Below are 20,555 nucleotides of genomic sequence, written 5' to 3'. Positions count from 1 at the left end.
ATATGTTTTGGAGGCAGGTTATTGACTTTTGATTAAATATTGCTATATTTTATTTATTTATTTAGACTTTGGATTTTGTCATATAGAGATAAACATATATATTTTTAAACAAATAAATAAGTTAAATTAAATAAAAAATGTAAATCTAAGTCAAAGAAGGGGGATTTTCACTTCACCATATGCAAATTTTTTTGATTAAACAAGTATTTAGAGTAACATATTACCAAGTATCTATTCAGAATGACAAAGGGTGATAAATTTTATATTCATATTTATAATTTAAATATATCTGAATTTAAAAATAATAATTTTAATGTAATGTACTGTGATCTCAACAATGAGATGACCCACTGTATGTAAAATAACAAAATAGCAAGCTAAATATAATTTAAATCATATGTTATTCTGTTTCTGTGTTTTTGTGTAAAACTGATAAAAAATAAATGTGTAAAAAGTGTAGTTGAGTTAAGACACCACAGGAGTGTTGCCTTTGTAAATGGACTGTGTCAGGCATGTGCTGCTGTACAGAATCTAGTTGGAGAACGCTAGAGAGACATTTCATGGCCTGCCAAGCTTCATCTGGTGTTTGGGTATGTGGGATATTTGGTGAGAAAGAGAAACAACGCAGGGATTCATATTCACATCCTGAGAGTAATCTTGTTCATTCCTCCTTTTTTTCCCTGGGGGATAAAAGTTCATGTTCCACATCCCAATTAATTATACATGGAAGTTTATACCACTGCTTTTGAAATTTGTGTCTTGTTCTTTCTGGAGCTGAATCGTGACAGAATTCTCCATTGAAACCTGACCAGTTTAAACTGGTATACCATTCTACATTCTAGAATTGGTGCAAACTGCTGTTCCACAACCCTAGTTGTGTTGTTTACTAAGATGTTTACTAAGATCCTTTTATTATCTATTGAAATAATATTTAAAATATCAGTATATAATATAAAATCATAATTTATTGGGTACTTTCATTTGGGTGGTGGCTGCCCTACTGAAACATAGGATGTTTTGTCAAAAATAAAGTATACTGAATTATCAGTTAAGATGTTATGATAGTTTTTGGTTCAATGTATATTTAAATTAATGAATCCTTAACTTTGAAATCAGTATGATCAGCTTTTTGCCTTTTACAAGGAAAATTGGATTCAGAATACAACAAATCTCATGAATTACACTTGAGATAATGTTAAAAATGTAATTGTTATTGATTTACCTCTGTAAAAAATTAATAAAATAGCAAAAATATATATTTACAACCTAGATGTAAGCAAAATCATAATAGGTCAATATAACTCTTGTAATAAAATTTTTATTACTGTGTTTCGGTAGAATGTTATACAATTTATACAATCTGCATACATACAAGACATTTTTTTTAAGAAGTTTTCAACTCTGACTTCGGAAAAATTCGTAGAATGGCCCATATACATGCAGGAAGTTTGGCATTCAAATACACGAATATGGACACATTTAATTGGATTCATGTCGAATAAGAGAGGTAGGCTGCGTCAGAACAATGCTGTTTGCTTTCAGTTTCGCTTTTACCCTCATTTGTTTTAGCTTGCTTAGCAACTTATATTCTTCATTCTTGTTTTGTTCTGAAAACCATTTAAAATAGCCTATAGGCTATTTATTGTGTTTAATGATTGTACATTATAACACTTCGCTTTATTTACTGGTGTTATTTATGAATGTATTAATGCGGTTTGTTATCCATGTTTAACCTAAACGTAACATACCAGTAGGCCTACCTGAATATAATTTTATGCTAGCTATCCTAAACTTAATGTATAATGAGCAGCTATAAACTTATATTTTGGCATTTTATAATCTGTGGATATTTTGATGAAAGTAACTCAAAAGTAACTTAAAAGTAGTGTAACACATTACAATTTAGAGACAGTAATATTGTAATGTAACTAATTACTTTTAAAAGACAGTAAGTAGTAATATATAATGTATTACATTTTGGAAGTAACATGCACAACACTGTATATATAAATATATATATAGGACAATAACCTGTTTTAGTAGCTGCATATGAGCTGTTTTGAATTCTGTTTCTGTTCACTAAGTTGGTGTATCTAGAGAGCTATAAAAAGTAAAATGGCACAGACACGGAGCCTAAAAACAACAGTTGCGTGCAGGGAGTATTTACTGCTGGAAGGCAAATCTCATTATGATCAGACATTTTCAGAGGTACAGGTACATTGCAGTCTTTGTTATTCAGCTTCATTCTGCAAGGAAGGTTTCCTGCTGTCTCATTCCAGATAAAACAGTTTTTTATGCCGTTACAATCGCAATAAAGAATTATAGGAATTATCCGTCTAGCAGGCAAATTTCCACATGCTTAAGGGTCTCAAAATTGAGCACAATAAGTGAACAGAGACAAATCTGCGTCTGCATTTGCCATGGCAACCGCAGAGAAGTATAATTACCCCTTTTTCTTACCTGGTGCCTTCCCACAATGCTCTGCTTTAAAGGCAATCGGGGTCAATACAGATCTGGAAATGACAGAATAGCTCACTTGCCAATTGTACGGCAGTTAAAAGTAAATCTGGGAAATGCAAAGTGGATTTTAATGACAGAACAAAAGTCCACAATGAATTCCTGGTTTGTGGAGAGATGTGTATGTAAATTTGATAGCGAGGTTGTAGTGGAATATGCTTGCATAATTTTAGGTTTTTTGATTTTCAGAAATAGCAATGCAAATAAAGCTTAGATGCCGTTTTATAATGTGAGCAGCAGTGCAAAGAACTGTCAAAGGTGCACTCAGTATGTTTTACTCATTAAAATGTTCTACACAAAACTGTATAATATTTATTTTATTGATAGTGTTATTCTTATGCATTAAGCACAATGACTCATTTCGAGGAACTGCAAAATATGTAAGATAAAATGTATATAATTCAGTAACCAAGAAGCTGTTATTCTGTATTTTCACTGTCAGACTCCATTGATTTCTCCTGCTGAAGCGGTGAATTTCTGAGGCTGTTGTTTACTTCATACATCCAACAAAGAGCTTCAATGTACTGGATTTGTCTTTGAACACCTTGAGCATCCTGTGTTGCGGCAATCTCAGACCAAATATTTCGAGGGTCAGACAGGGCCAGAAAACCATGGCATTTTGTTTTATTATATAAAAAACAAAATCTATATATATCTTTCTCTTGTCGTTTTTTTTTTTTTTTTTTTTTCCCAGAGCTTTCCCCTCCGGCCATTTAGTGCCAGCCGTGGAACATAAGTATTGATTCTGTTTCTAATACTCAGCCTTTACACAAGACACTAATCCCTGCTTAATAACAGAAACCGAGCAAAGGTTATTTCTTTGAGGGAAATGTTGGGAATGGTATGATTGCAGAAATACTGTGACAGAGCGTATATTAGAAAACTGATAGTTCTGGCTTTAAATTCAGATCGGACGCGCCATGTTCAAAGCCGCCGTAAAATAGTTACTCATAAAATTAAAAAGTAAAAATGTAAAATCTGACAGGAAAAAAACTGATTATCTCACTGAACTGGTTCTTTTTAATGAGTTAGTCAAAAATAATGAACAATGAAATAGCTTGAATTAGTGGTTTGAATTAGACACACTGAGTCAGTGAATCGTTCAGAGCAGTTACAGAGGTCACAACTGATTCTCTTAATAAACGTTTATGTGCTGATTCTTTTAAATGAGTCAGTCAAAATAATTCACAAAATACAGGAGCATGCATTAGCAGTTTGAATCAGACACATTCAGTCAGCAAATCGTTCAGAGCAGTTACACATTTCACAACTGATTTTCTCAATGAACTTTTATGCACTGGTTTTTTTTAACGAATCAGTCAAAGATTCATGAAATAGCATGAATTGGTGGTTTGAATCAGACACATTAAGTCAGTGAATTGTTCAGAGCAGTTCAAAACTGATTCCCTCACTGAACTTTTAGCCTATGTGCTTGTTCTTTTTAACAAGTCAGTCAAAATGATTCACGAAATAGATTTAGCGGTTTGAATCAGACACATTCAGTTAGCGAATCATTCAGGGTAGTTACAGAGTTCACAACTTATTCTCTCGATTAATTTTTATGTGCTGTTTTTTTTAACGAGTCAGTCAATTATGAATTAGTTATTTGAATCAGATACATTCAGTCAGTGAATCATTCAGAGCAGTTACAGAATTCACAACTGATTCTTTCACTTTACAACATTCTCTCACTGAACTTTTATGCGCTGGTTCTTTTTAATGATTCAGTCAAAACGATTCACGAAACAGCATGAATTAGCGTTTTGAATCAGACACATTCAGTTAGCGAATCATTCAGGGTAGTTACAGAGTTCACAACTGATTCTCTCGATTAATTTTTATGTGCTGTTTTTTAACGAGTCAGTCAATTATGAATTAGTTATTTGAATCGGATACATTCAGTCAGTGAATCATTCAGAGCAGTTACAGAATTCACAACTGATTCTTTCACTTTACAACATTCTCTCACTGAACTTTTATGCGCTGATTCTTTTTAATGATTCAGTCAAAACGATTCACGAAACAGCATGAATTAGCGGTTTGAATCAGACACATTCAGTTAGCGAATCATTCAGGGTAGTTACAGAGTTCACAACTGATTCTCTCGATTAATTTTTATGTGCTGTTTTTTTAACGAGTCAGTCAATTATGAATTAGTTATTTGAATCAGATACATTCAGTCAGTGAATCATTCAGAGCAGTTACAGAATTCACAACTGATTCTTTCACTTAACTTTTATGTGCTGATTCTTTTTAATGATTCAGTCAAAACGATTCACAAAACAGCATGAATTAGCGTTTTGAATCAGACACATTTAGTCAACAAGTCGTTCAGAGCAAATAGTGTTTTGCAACATTCTCTCACTGAACTTTTATGCGCTGGTTCTTTTTAACGAGTCAGTCAAAATGATTCATGAAATAGCATGAATTAGCAGTTTAAATCAGACACAATTAGTCAGCAAATTGTTCAGAGCAGTCACAAAGTTCACAACTGATTATTTCAATGAACTTCTATCTGCTGGTTCTTTTGAATTAGCTTTTTGAATCGAACACATTTAGTCAGTGAATCATTCAGAGCAGTTACCTTATTTACAACTGACTCTTTTACTGAACCACAAGTCATTTTTCTGTTATGTTGAATTAGAAATTAACTAGTCTGTTTACAGTGAAAATTTGTTTCCACCATGAAAAAGGTAACTGCAACGTTTTATATAACATTTCTGATTTTATTTCTGAGTTATTTTTTTTTTTTTAATCTGACTCTTTTCTCAGAATTGTTAGATATAAACTCAAAAACCCAAGATAAAAACAGAATTGCGAGTTATATAAACTCACAAATGATTCATGTTGTTCTAAAATTATGTAAATATATGTATACATATTTATATTAATGTTTTATTTAAACAAAAATACAAATTTAATTTATTTATTAAATTTAAACATGCAGAAATATTATTTTAATGGCACAATTACAGTTCTGTTCACATGATCACAAAATACCAAGAACTGTCTAGCCCATGTAAGCGGCCCCTAGAGAATAATGAATTATTATTATATATTTCACTCATCATGCAAAGTTGTCGTATGACTTCAGAAGACTTGGAATAAAGTGCAAAGACATTTCCCCTCCAAATTCATTAGAGTTTAATATCCCCTCTAGTGAAAGATGTACTGCAGATATTTACTTTATTCATGAGATGATCTGATGTGAAGGCTTTGAATGAATTATAAGGCTGAAGTCTTTGTGTTAGTTCTGCTGGTGTGTGTGTGTGTGTGTGTGTGTGTGTGTGTGTGTGTGTGTGTGTGTGTGTGTGTGTGTGTGTGTGTGTGTGTGTGTGTCCGTAGCATGTGTTTGCCCCAGGTGAAGAGCTGCTCTCTCCTCAGGCACGTGGAGGTTGTTCTGTCGGTGGGATGCTTCCGCTTGTTCTCTTCGTATTGACTGCAGGATTCTTCAGTTCTGTCTTTGTATCTGTGAATGTGCTAAAGTGAACCGCAGTGCAGATCTCCGTGTGTCGCCCAGTGCCATGTCCGTTCACACATATGTTTGGTTCACATGTGCCAGTAGATACCTCCGGACCTCTGGGATTTATTATTTATTTTTGTCATTGAAATAATTATTATAACATTTAGTCAGATGTAGGGTTGCAAAGGGGTGGAAAATTTACGGAATTTTTGCAAAAAAACCCTGGAAGATCAAAAAAACTCCTGTAAAGTTTCCAAAATGTTTTGCAGCCCTAGTCACATTCTCTACACTCTTAAAAATAAAGGTGCTTCACAATTCCATAGAAGAACCTTTTTTTTGTTAAATGGTTCCATAAAGAACCTTTAACATCTGAAGAGCATTTCTGTTTCACAAAAGGTTCTTTGTGGCAAAAGAAGGTTCTTCAGATTATGAAAAGGTAAGAAAGCAGTGTTTTTTTAAAGAACCTTTGACTGAATGGTTCTTTGTGGAACCAGAAATGGTTCATCTATGGCATTGCTGTGAAGAATCTTTTAAAGACCTTTATTTTTAAGAGCGTAAACACCAAACAAATTGAATTTGAATTATTCACTAACACCTATGACCTCTAGAAAATGACACCGTGAAACCTGTTCTTTTAATTTTACTTAAAGACATTAAAAGTCATTAAACTAGATTAACCATATGGGCATTTTGGCATGTTCCCAGGTGCACCACGTCTGAGGACCACCACGCATGGCCGTATAAATGTTTTCATAGCAGGAAATGTGATGCCGTGGCCAAATACATCCCTTTAAATCTAATAAAAAGGGAAAATTGTGTTTCAAGTTTCTCTTCCAGTCAAATTGTCAGTATCTTAGAAAAATCACACACTGTTTCTTGGATGTACACTGCTGTTTAAAAGTTTGAGGTTGGTGAGAAGTTTTAAATGTTTTTGAAAGAAGTCTCTTATGCACCCCATGTTTGTTCAAAAAAAGTAAAAATAGTAAAATTATGAAAAAAAAATTAGAATTTAAAATAACTGTTTTCTATTGAAATATATTTTAAAATTAAATTTATTTATGTGATGCAAAGCTGAATTTTTAGCATAATTACTAGAGTCACATGATCCTTCAGAAATCATTCTAATATGCTGATTTGCTGTTTAAGAAACATTTCTTAATATCAATTTTGAAAAAAGTTGGCTGCTTAATATTTTGTGGAAAATGTGATGTTTTTTAGGATGCTTTGATGAATAGAAACATTTATTTGAAATTAACTTTGACTTAGGATCGATTTTTGATTGATTTAATCTTTTAAACATTATTATAAGTCTATGTTTATTCAGTAAAACTAGATTTTAGTGTTGCCTGGTCTATAACAACATTCGTACAGTACCATATTAATGTATTTGCATGATTATGACATGCATTAAATGCATTAAAATCATAATAATTGTTGTGCAGAGTCATATACTTAACGCTACATCTTAACTGTACTTAATACTTCGTATTACGTTTCTGAAAGCATGGCAAAGACTGACACAGAATAGAAAAAAATGTTAAATAAAGTTGTTTTTGTTTTCTTTGCCCACAAAAGGTATTTGTAGCTTCATAAAATCACGGTTGAACCACTGATGTCACATGGACTATTTTAATGATGTCCTTACTACCTTTCTGGGCCTTGAACATGTCAGTTGCGTTGTCTATGCAGGGTCAGAAAGCTCTCGGATTTCATCAAAAATACCTTAATTTGTCTTCTGAAGATGACATCTGAAGATCTTATGGTTTTGGAAAGACATGAGGGTGAGTAATTAATGATAGAATTTTCATTTTTGGATGAACTATCCCTTTAAGGTAACTCAAACCAAAGGTTTTTATGTAGTGTCAATAAAGAACATACAGACCAGCATGCTGTTATTGGCTGTAGTTTCTGAAGGCCTCATTCTGTGCTGAAGATGATGAGCTGCGGTGATGGATGAGAAGCCTCAGGGCAGCAGAAATTCTCGATCGGTACCGCGAGCCAGAGCTTGTGTTCCCTGGATGCGGTGTTGAGGACGCTGTACTGCTTAGTTGACTACAAAGAATCTCATGCCTGCAGCTACAGTCAGACTTGGCTTGCTAATGACATCTCCAGAGAGAAGCACCTGTAGGAGACAGTTAGCAGGACCTCGGGATAAAAAATGTCTGCTTTACGAATATCTACAGCACACCCGTGATTCGAAGCCCATTTTATATGCTCAAGGTTTCAGCAGGCCCAGACTAATCAGAGTTTATGACATGTTTTTTAACGTGCTGGGAATTAGAGATGCTGCGCTAATATTGAGCTACGAATTCATACACATGCATCAAATAGGTACAGATTTGGACAGTAGGGACGTGGTCCTACCAAAGTTAAGAGACTGATGAATAATCAGTGAGGTTTATGCTTGAAACCTGAAAAAAAAATGCAAATAGAGTCTAAGATATACTGTCGTTCAAAAGCTTGGGGTCAGTAAGATAATAAAAAAAATTATAAAGATTTTGAATGTTTTTTAAAGAAGTCTTTTCTGCTCACCAAGTCTGCATTTATTTGATCCAACCTTCAGCAAAAAAAAAAAAAAAAAAAATGTATATATTTTTACTATTTAAATTTTAAAATGTAATTTATTCCGTTGATTTCAATGCTGAATTTTTAGCATCATTACTCCAGTCACAAGATCCTTCAGAAATCATTCTAATATTATGATTTGCTGCTTAAAAGACATTTATTATTATTATGTTGAAAACAGCTAAGTAGAATTTTTTCAGGTTTCTTTGATAAATATAAAGTTCAAAAGAACAGCTTTTATCTGAAATGGAAATCTTTTGTAACATTATAAATACATTTATCATCACTTTCGATCAGTTTAAAGCTAAATAAAAGTATTAATTTCTATAATGTCTTTCCCCAAAAGCTTTTGAATGGTATGGTGTATAATGTTACAAAAGCTTTTTATTTCAGATAAATGCTGAGAATCCTGATTTTTTTTTTTACTTATTTAAATATTTATAATAATACTAATAATACTAATAAATGGTTTTTGAACAGCAAATCAGCATATTGGAATGATTTCTGAAGGATCATGTGACACTGAAGACTGGAGTAAAGATGCTGAAAATATAGCTTTGATCAAAGGAATAAATTACATTTTAAAATATATTTAAATAAAAAACAGTTGTTTGAATAGTAAAAATATTATAAAGTTTTTGCTACACTTTTGAGCAACTAAACACAGGCTTGGTGAGCAGAAGAGACTTCTTTAAAAACATTCAAAATCTTACTGTTCAAAAACTTTTGACTGGTAGTGTAAATGAAACAAATGTTGATTTTTCTATTCATCAACGAAAACAAGATTATGTTTGTAACTGTAGATGACAGATGCTTGGAGAATCCATCATCGGTTGGATTTACAGTACAGGTTCATAGCCGAGACATTAGCTGAGTTGAACTTCAGGGTTAAAACAGGCGGATCAGTTCTCCAGACGCCACTGTGTGCAGGAATCGGATGAAAAAATCCATATTAACGGCATTACGGTGACAGAAACCCAGCACTCAGTCATCGTTTGTGACGTTGAGATACACAAGAATGGCCTGAAAACGCAGTAAAAATAATCACCATGGCAAGAGAGCAACTATAAAGGCCAGACGTATGGAGCCAGGACTCAGGAGAGGTCAATATCTATCTTGCATCTTTTTACTACTGCTTTAATCTTCCATTTTCTCTGCATCCCTTTTGCTTTATATAAAGGTTCTCAACCTACTTTGATCTGGGACCCATTTTTAGGTGTCTACAATTGGATGAGCCTTGTTTAAAGTAGTGATAAAGTTGCTACATTGCTTGGCAACAGTAAAGAGTACAACTATATATATATAATACTGCATAATTACATCAGGGTTGCCAGGTCTGCATAACAAAACCAGCCTAGTTGGTCCCTATAACTTTCCCAATCACGGCCAAAATTAGCCCAAATTAGTCGTGTTCCTCGGGAAAGTGGCTATCAAAATCACTCAAGTTCATCGGCGCCGATAGCCTTGTGGACAGCGAATTTTTTTATAGCATTGATCCGCTATTTCCGTCCCAAGTTCGAATCCCGGTTTGAGGACCTTTCCCGATCTTGCCCCCCTTTCTCTCCTCTACACTGTTTTATCCAACCTGATCTCATGACGAAAACGCACCTGTGGGAGCGTTTTCGCAAGAAGAATTTTTACTCTGAAACAGATGAACGTACATATGGTGTGTTTTATGTGACGTTGGTTTTCTACGTGTCACAGCAGTTCTGACTTTAAATGTGACCCTGGACCACAAAACCAGTCATAAGGTTAAATTTTACAAAACTGAGATATATGAGATGTATAGTTTTTTAGGATAGGACAATATTTGGCCGAGATACATCTATTTGAAAATCTGGAATCTAAGGGTGCAAAAAAATCAAAATACTGAGAAAATCACCTTTAAAGTTGTCCAAATTAAGTTCTTAACAATGCATATTACTAATAAAAAATTACATTTTGATAGGTTTACAGTAGGAATTTTACAAAAAATCTTAATGTAACATGATCTTTACTTAATTTCCTAATGATTTTTGACATAAAAGAAAAATCAATAATTTTGACCCATACAATGTATTTTTGGCTATTGCTACAAATATACCCCAGCGACTTAAGACTGGTTTTGTGGTCCAGGGTCACAAATGTCCGTTGAGTGCCGCTATAACTCCAATACTCCATGATGTTTTAAAAATATGTACCATCTGCACTACAACTAAACCTACCCAAAAGTAGGAGCAAAAATGAATGTGATGTAAAAACGCAGTCGCAAGCATGCCACTTTAGCTTGTTTTTCGATCTCTCATCTTTCAGTTCTTTCATCATGAGTCATGTTTTTCAAGGGATTTGTAGCAGTATACACTCTTAAAAATAAAGGTTATAAATGGGTGTTTTTGCAGTGATCCCATGAGAACCTAGAAGAACCACTTTGAAGAACATTTAAAAAAATCTAAAGAACGTTTTTTAACTATAAAGAACCTTTACTATGTTTGAAAGTTTCCATGGATGTTCAAGGTTCTTCATAGAACCATTGATGCCAATAAAAAGTCTTTATTTTTAAGAGTGTAAAAAGTTGCCCAGTTCCAGTTCTTAAAAAAAGGTTATTTATTGGCATCAGTGGTTCCATGAAGAACCTTATACATCCATGGAACGTTTCAAACATAGAAAAGGTTCTTTATAGTTGAAAAGGTTTCTTTAGATTTTTTAATGTTCTTATAACTAATAGAAAAAAATTATTCTTTTAAAAACTGTTGACTGAAAGGTTCTCTGGGGCAGCACAAATGGTTCTTTTCTAGCATCGCTGCCGAAAGCACTTTTTGGGAAACCTAATTTTTGTAGATTATTGAACTAATCATAATTATTATCAGTAATATATATATATATATATATATATATATATTTTTTTTTTTTTTTTTTTTTTTTGCTTTTTGAATTTGAAGATCAGAGTAAGTTTAACTTATTTTGTCTTCTGTGAAATATGTAAGTATCTCTTTTCCTCTCAAGGGCAGTGCTAAATAAAAAAAAAACATGATATTTAAATAAGCAAATTAAGAAAAATGTACACATCTCTATTCCGTTCAAAAGTTGTCACCCCCTGCTCTTAATGCATTGTGTTTCGTTCTGGAGCATCAGTGAGCATTTGAACCTTTTGTAAAAGTTGCATATGAGTCTCTCAGTTGTCCTCAGTGTAAAAAGATTGATCTCAAAATCATACAGTCATTGTTGAAAAGGTTCAAATACACACAAATGCTGGAAAACCAAAGAATTTGTGGCACCTGAAGGATTTTTCTGAAGAACAGCGGGCAGTTTAACAGTTCAAGGGACTCATGAACAACTATCACTAAACAAAAAAACACAGCTGTAGATCATTTAGGTAACAACACAGTATTAAGAATTAAGGGGAGGACAAAAGACAGAAAGAGGACAAAATATCTCTAATCACTTATTGGCACATGTAGAGCAGATCTCATACTCCAGCTGACATCATTGTGTACTATCTGAAGTCTATCTGCAGCGGGAGACACTTAGCTCTGACAGTCTTCCAGACGTCTATCTGTCTTCACCGCTCATTGACCTTGTGAGCGATCGCAATGCATCCAGAATGATTGAGTGTGTCTGCGTGAGTGTGTGTTTGTTTGTGCGCTCATTATAAGCAGACCGAGGTGACTGCTGAACAAACAGCGTCCTCATCTGACGTCCCGTTGTCCGTGATTTGTGGCCCGCTGGCTTATGCTGTGGTCTGCTATCGGACGGTCACGGCATCATACATAATCGAGAGGGAAATGGGGTAGATAGCACCTCTGTTTGTGGTATTGCTGAAATCGGAGTGTGATTGTGTTGTTCCAGCTTTGATTACACAAGGTCAGTCAGACCTGCTTCACAAACATTACATTACATCAGGGATGAAAATGTAATTGAAATCCAGCTCCGCTCTCGTTCAAGGATTGGTATCTCATTCTTATGCAGGATATTAATCCCTAATGCACTCTCGCACATTGTTGTGCGGGTTGTATATAAGCTATGCGTACATGCATATACATGCATAAAATTGAATTTGTCAGGACTGTAAACATGCAAGGTTCCTAGTATTGAATTTGTCACAAACTTTTACAAAAAAATCATATATATGTATATATATGTGTGTGTTTATATATATATATATATATATATATATATATATTCATATACATGTTTTTCAAAGAAGTCTCTTATGCTTATGCAGGGTGCATTTATTTTATATTTTGCCAGATATACTGTAATAAAAACAGAAATCATTACTCCAGTCTTCAGTGTCACATGATCTTTCAGAAATCATTTTAATATGTGACCCTGGACCACAAAACCAGGCTTAAGTAGCACATGTAGATTTGTAGCAATTGACAAAAATACATTGCATGGGTCAAAATGATTTTTTTTTCTTTTATGCCAAAAATCATTAGAATATTAAGTAAAGATCATGTTCGATGAAGATATTTCCTAGCGTAAATATATCAAAACTTAATTTTTGATTAGTAATATGCATTGCTAATAACTTTATTTGGACAACTTTAAAGGCGATCTTCTCAATATTTTCAGATTTTCAAATAGCTGTATCTCGGCCAAATATTGTTCTATCCTAATAAACCATACATCAATGGGAGGCATATTTGTTTAGCTTTCGGAATATGTATACATCTTAATTTTGAAAAAATAAATAAATAAATAACCCTTATGTCATAGTTTTTCTAGTTTCCTGTATTTATTTTATTTTATTTTAATTTATTGCATTGCATTGCATTGCATTCTTTATTTATTTAGGCTGAATATAATTTATTTGTAGTTTTGTTTGCATAAATACAATAAACACTATAACAGCAATTTGTTTCTATTAATAAAAATACTGTAATATAATGATTTTCTTAGCAAAAGTGTGTTATACTTGTACTGTGATGTATGAAGTCATTTTGTTTTTTTCAAATTAAAATTTTTATAATAAAATTCTGGTGCTAAAATGTGCTTAACTGGCATAAAAATAATTTTACATGGTCTTAGATATAATATAATACATATACATGTATACATGTAATATAATTACATGGTCTTAAATATAAAAAATTTCGCAATGAAAATATAATAAAAATTACCGCTGAGCATGCATACAGATAGATAGATAGATAGATAGATAGATAGATAGATAGATAGATAGATAGATAGATAGATAGATAGATAGATAGATAGATAGATAGGCTTCATTTTTCAAATGCAAAACATAATTTCAGTTTTGATTTCCCAGAAAATTGTGACCTGGATTTGTTTTTGTGACATTTACCCATATGCAGATTTCTCTTTCAAAGGAAACAGCAGACAGCAGTGCACTTGAGGATTTGCCATTCATGGCTTTGATTTACAGCTTGGAATTTCCTTGCACATGAATTCTAATTTGTAATCAAAGAATTAGAGCTGTTTGTCCTAACAGTGCGCTCAGATAATCCATTTCACTTTGCCCACGCCGAAGCTCTGGCCCAGTGTGTAATGAGCATATTTTGGCACATGAACCCCCTCGGCGGTTCTCTCCTGGGTTTTATTCTGGACAGCGATGTCTACCGAATTACCCAAATTAAACACAACCAACTGACAGGTTTCATATGGCTATAGACACAGATGCCAACCTGATATGAAGACGAGAACTCTGTTCCAAAACAGTCAGCGGCCTACATAGACAGCATTTAAAATCATGATGTTGAACATTATGGTGTCTTCTAAGGTACCTCAGACCAACTTTGTTTTTGTTGAAAAGATCACAGCCAGTCATTTTTTTTAAAAGAAATAATACTTTTACTCAACAAGGACGCATTAAATTGACCAAAAATTTAAATCACCCCATGATTTACTCACCCTCAAGCCATCCTAGTTGTATATGATTTTCTTTTTTCAGACGAATACAATTGGAGTTATAATAAAAAGGTCCTCGCTCTTCCAAGCTTTATAATGGCAGTGAATGGGTGTTGAGATTTTGAAGTGTAATAAAGTGCATCCATCCATCATAAAAAGTACTGCACATGGCTTCTCACTTCCAGTGAGAAGTGACGAACAGGGAAGCACAGTGGAGAGAGCAAAACAAAACACTGGTCGCAAATTAGAAGTACAAAACAAGGATTTGTAAAGAAAAATATATATAGGCCTAGAGGAGACTTGAAAACTTGGTTCTCGTGAGACATATTCTCATCGGAGCTTACGCTACGCCCACATTTACATCATTTGCATCCGTAGATTTGCTTCAGAAGGTCTTTATTAACCCCTAGAAACTGTGTGGAACACTTTTTATGATGGATGCATTTTATTTTGCTTTAAAATAACAGAGTCAGTCATTTATTTAAAGAAATTAAACTTTTATCCAACAAGGGCACATTAAATTGATAAAAAATAACAATAAACCCATTATAATTTTACCAAAGGCTCTTTTGACATTTCTGTTTATCAAAGAATCATAAAATCACTGTTTCACATTTCACATTTTGTTTCAAAATCACATTTTGTTTCCTACAATGGATTGTAGCTGTTTGTCTACTTTTACAGCTACTTTTTTTTTTTTTTTTTTTTACAAAATTTCCCAACATTTTGATGTGGAAATTAGCTGAAAACGATTCAGATAGTTCACCCAAAAATGAAAATTACCCCATGATTTACAGGCCCTCAAGCCGTCCGAGATGTATATGATTTTTCTCTTTCTGATGAATACAATCGGAGATATATTAAAAAATGTCCTGGCTTTTCCAAGCTTTATAATGGCAGTAAATGGGTGTTGAGATTTTGAAGACCAATAAAGTGCCTCCATCCATCATAAAAAGTATAAACCGGCCTTTGTTAACCTCCCGGAGCTGTGTGGAGTACTTATTATGATGGATGGATGCACTTTTTGTCGGCTTCAAAATCTCAACACCCATTCACTGCCATTATAAAGCTTGGATGAGCCAGGACATTTTTTTAACATAATTCCGATTGTATTCGTGTGAAAGAAGCAAGTCATATACACCTAGAATGGCTTGAGGGTGAGGTAGTTTTCATTTTTGGCTGAACTATCCCTTTAAGTAAATCTAATTAAGTAAAAGTAATGGAGATCATTTGGAAGATGTATTATGAAACTTTTAGGCATTGCAAATACAAGACATTTACAGTTAGAGTCCATATTGATTTACTGTGTTCCATTCAATTTATTCCCTGTATGTGACACTGGACCACAAAACCAATCATAAGGGTACATTTTTTTTTTATTGAGATTTATACATCTAAATGTATGGTTTGTTAGGATATGACAATATTTGGCTGAGATACAACAATTTGAAAATCTGTGATCTAAGGGTGCAAAAAAATCTAAATATTGAGAAAATAATTTTGACCCATCTTTGTTAACTATTGCTACAAATATACCTGTGCTACTTAAGACTGGTTTTGTGGTCCAGGGTCACATATTCCTTTGTCTTAAAAAGCCTTGAATTGAAAAATGGAAAACACACATGACTTGATTGCTAAAGTATTATCATTGACACATAAGGAGTATCAAGAATATTTTACAGGGGCACAGTGTTATTTTACTGGGGCTTGTAGTCCAGTAAAAAGGCTCTAGTGTGTGTATTTGTGGTTTGCATTATCCTGTGCCCTGTAAACATTGTCCCTGTGCCACACCATGCAATAAAAGGAACACAACAGAATTCCTAAGTGTTGGGTTTACTGAAAACAAACATGGCGAGTTTGTACACAGAGGCCGGTTTTGGATGTGAGGCCTTTCATTTCTATTAAAATGAATCAGCTTGAGCCCTCTGTTTGTTTTGATGCTGTGCTTTTTTTCTCTCCCTCGTCTGAGACTGGCCGCGTTTTCTCAGAGCCAGAAAATCCATGGGTAAATATCAGTGTGTGTGTGCATGAGTGTGTGTGAAATAAAGAAAAGGTGAGGTTTTCATTCCCAGCGCTCCATTCGGAAACTAGATAATAAAATGTGTTTGTGCCAGATACAATGTGGCCGTTATCTTGCGTCGGCAGGGCTTGAAATCGTACGGAACATGCTCATTAATTGATAATAATATCTGTAAGAGAAGAAAAGAGGTAAGATAGGCGACAACCGGCATTATTATGACACAATCGGTGGCATGCATTCAGACATATCTCAACACAACTGACGATTATGCGTAAGCCTCACAGGGCGCCCTGAGGCGGAGAGCGTTTCGGCATTTATTTGCGACCACCTTTGTATATTCAGATGGCTCCTTCAAATGCTGGGAAATCGTAGTCAGCCTGGGCTTATTTGGAGTGATTCTCATTGTCATCTTCAGAAATGAAGATAATATCCTATCAAGATTTCTTTCTGCTTTCTGAGGAACACAATGTGTGGTTTTCAACTAGTAAGGCACAGTTTTGTTCTTCAATGTTCATGTTCAACAGGGAAAACAATGTTAATTGCAAATAAAATAATTATACTGATTCAATGAGACCCAAAAGGTTGCAGGTCCAAATTGCAGTTTCAATGCTGCTTCAAAGGGCTCTACACGATCCCAGCTTAGGAAAAAGGGTCTTATCTAGTTAAACGATTAATCATTTTCTAAAAAAAACCTTAGAGAATCTGCAAAATGGTAATTATTTTACCAAAATAAGAGGAGGCATGTTGTTTTCTTTTATTTAGTGCTGACCTGACAAGAGAAAATAATAGTTGAATTTATAAAAAATGACCCTGTTCAAAAGTTTACATACACTTGATTCTTAATACTGTGTTGTTACCTGAATGATCCATGAATGTGTTTTTTTTTTTTTTTTTTTTTGTTTAGTGATAGTTGTTTATGAGTCCCTTGTTTGTCCTAAACAGTTAAACTGCCCGCTGTTTTTCAGAAAAATTCTTCCCATAAATTCTTTGGTTTTCCAGCATTTTTGTGTATTTGAACCCTTTCCTACAATGACAGTATGATTTTGAGATCCATCTTTTCGCACTGAGGACAACTGAGGGACTCATATGCAACTATTACAGAAGGTTCAAACGCTCACTGATGCTCCAGAAGGAAACAGGATGCATTAAAAGCCGAGGGTGAAAACTTTTGGAATTTGAAGACCAGGGTAAATTTAACTTATTTTGTCTTCTAGGAAAACATGTAAGTATATTCTCTAGATTCTGAAGGGCAGTACTAAATGAAAAAAAAAACATGATATTTAGGCAAAATAAGAAAAATGTACACATCTCCATTCTGTTCAGAAGTTTTCACCCCCCGGCTCTTAATGCATCGTTTTTCTATCTGGAGCATCAGTGCGTGTTTGAACCTTCTGTAATAGTTGCATATAAGTCCCTCTTTGTCAAAAGATGGATCTCAAAATCATACAGTCATTGTTGGAAAGAGTTCAAATACACAGAAATGCTGGAAAACCAAAGGATTGGTGAGAGCTGAAGGATTTTTCTGAAGAACAGCAGGTAGTTAAACTGTTCAGGATAAACAAGGAACTCATAAACAACTATCACTAAACAAAAAAAAAAAACATTCAGGTAACAACACAGTATTAAGAATCAAGTGTATGTAAACTTTTGAACTGGGTCATGTTTGATAAATTCAACTGTTATTTTCTCCTGTGGACTACATGTAAACATCTTTTATGTGAAATATCTTATTCAGGTCAGTACTAAATAAAAAATAGCATGCAGTTTGTATAATCCCTTTTATTTTGGTCAAATAATTAACATTTAGCAGATTCTGCAAGGTGTATGTAAACTTTTGACTTCAACTGTGTATACTTTTAACCACAAATGTTCACCTTGCAGTATGTCTGCGATGCATCACAAGCATTTGTAGTTAAAAAGTATATTATTATTATTATTTTTTTTAGCAAATGATGGATTGTTTTGCTAGATAAGACTCTTATTCCTCAACTGGGATCGTGTAGAGCCCTTTGAAGCTGCATTGAAACTGCAGTTTGGACCTTCAACCCGTTGATCCCCATTGAAGTCACTATATGAAGAAAAATCCTGGAATGTTTTCCTCAAAAACCTTAATTTCTTTTTGACTGAAGGAAGACAGACATCTTGAATGACATGGGGGTGAGTAAATTATCAGGAACTTTTTATTATGAAAGTGAAATAAAACTTTAATGAAAGTCTGGGTGTAAAGTTTAAGGCATCCACTTCTCATACTTGAAGTCCAGCTTGAGTTTGTAACATTACACTTTAGTTTCTACTTTCAAATGAAGCTGCAGTGAGGAAGTGCAGAAGTCAATCCAGTTGAAAAACAGCCATTAAAATTCTATGCAGCTCATGTCAAACACACTTCAAAGTGCCCTTTAATGCAAACATGAATCACACATCTGACTGGCTCGACGGGGGAAGGATGTACGTTTTAAATCAGTATGATTTAATGATAACAGAATGAATATTAATGCAATTCAAAACTTCTGGATTTCTCTCATGGTCCTCAAATCCTCACATCTTCACATCTTCATCCTCACAGTCTCATCTTCATCCAGTCTCACAGGATTCTGCAAAGCCTCAATTATCCTCAGATATCCTGGGGTATTATTATGTATTTGAAGGATGTTGTCAGTTGTTTGCAGGAAGAAAAGCAAACGGCTAAGATTACAGTACTGACAATACTGAATGAATATATAGAAGTTTGTCTGATTATTCTGTACACAACAGCAGCAGAATGAACTTTGTGAATTGAATCACCTTGAATGGGTTTCAAACAAGCAAAGCGAGATGTCAAGGTTTGGCCGATGAACAAGAAAAAAAAATATATATAAAGATTTTATGCACTTTTATTACCAGTTTATACTGTTAATAATAAATAAATATTTTTTGAAAACTGATCTATTTATCTATTTATTTGTGTATTTATTTATTTATTCACCCCAAACTTTTAAAAATAATTTATTTTCATTAATTTATTTTTTACATTTATTTATTCATTTATTTATTATTTTTAATTTAAACTGTTAATAATAGTTAGTATTTTTTGTAAAAACTTATCTATTTATCTGTTTATTTGTGTATTTATTTACCCCAAACTTTTAAAAAATTATACTTGTGATAAAGATTTTATGCATTTTTTATTTTTATTCATTTATTTTATTTTTAATTTATACTGTTAATAATAGTTTATATTTTTATATTTTATATTAATACAGTTTATATTATTTATTTATTTATCTGTTTATTTGTGTATTTATTTATTTATTTATTTACCCATACTTTTAAAAAATTATATATGAGATAAAGAATTTTATTCACGTTTTAAATGTTTGTTTATTTATTTATTTTATAAATATACATAATATCAATTCATATTAAAATATGAATACAATTTAAAATAATTTATTTCTATTTTTAATATATTTTAAAGAATTATTCCTGAGATGCAAAGCTGAATTTTCGGCAGCAATTACTCCAGTCTTCAGCGTCACATCCTTCAGAAAGCTGATTTGCTCTACAAGAATTATTTTATTTTTATTTTAACAGTTTATACTGTTAATTACGGTGCCCGCCAGGGGACACCTTCGGTTCACTTATGTTTGTCGTGGCCACGACATATAAACTCGTGGGAACATGATATTATGTTGTGGCCACGAGATATTAATTCGTGGGAACGTCATACCCAGCAAACATTTGGACGTGTATTGACCGTTGAAAAGACGTCCGTCCGACACGTCCCGTCATGGTTGAAAAATAGTTCCAAAATGGAAGTTGAACCGACGTCTTTTCTGGCCGTGAATTCCACGTCTTTTCTGGCCGTGAATTCCACGTCTTTTCTGGCCGTGAATTCCACGTCTCTTCAGCGCGTCCATGGACGTCAGAATTAGTCTTCTTCTGGATGTTTATATGGTGTGTTTATGCATAAGTGTAGGCATATAAGCCTGCATATAAAATAATCATACACTAATTGTGTTTAATCGTAAACAGGCGATTTTGACGTTTAAGCATCTAAACTTGACAAAGGTTCTAAAACGGGCCAAAATCGGCCCAGTCATACCGAAACGTCTAGATATAACACGTTATAATCACGTGTAGATCAAACAACACATTATTTAC

At 33.6% G+C, this 20,555-nt stretch overlaps 1 protein-coding gene across 1 annotated transcript in view; it reads left to right on the top strand.

The window, feature by feature from the left end:
• The window catches only part of LOC141300277 (RNA-binding Raly-like protein), an 88,325-nt gene that overhangs the window by 10,750 nt on the left and 57,020 nt on the right, over nt 1-20,555 (top strand). The window lies entirely within an intron of this gene.

Source organism: Garra rufa, chromosome 24 (genome assembly GCF_049309525.1).
Source record: "Garra rufa chromosome 24, GarRuf1.0, whole genome shotgun sequence".
NCBI lineage: Eukaryota > Metazoa > Chordata > Actinopteri > Cypriniformes > Cyprinidae > Garra > Garra rufa.
The sequence above is the reverse complement of the archived record's forward strand: the minus strand, read 5'-3'. Positions and strand labels throughout refer to the sequence as shown.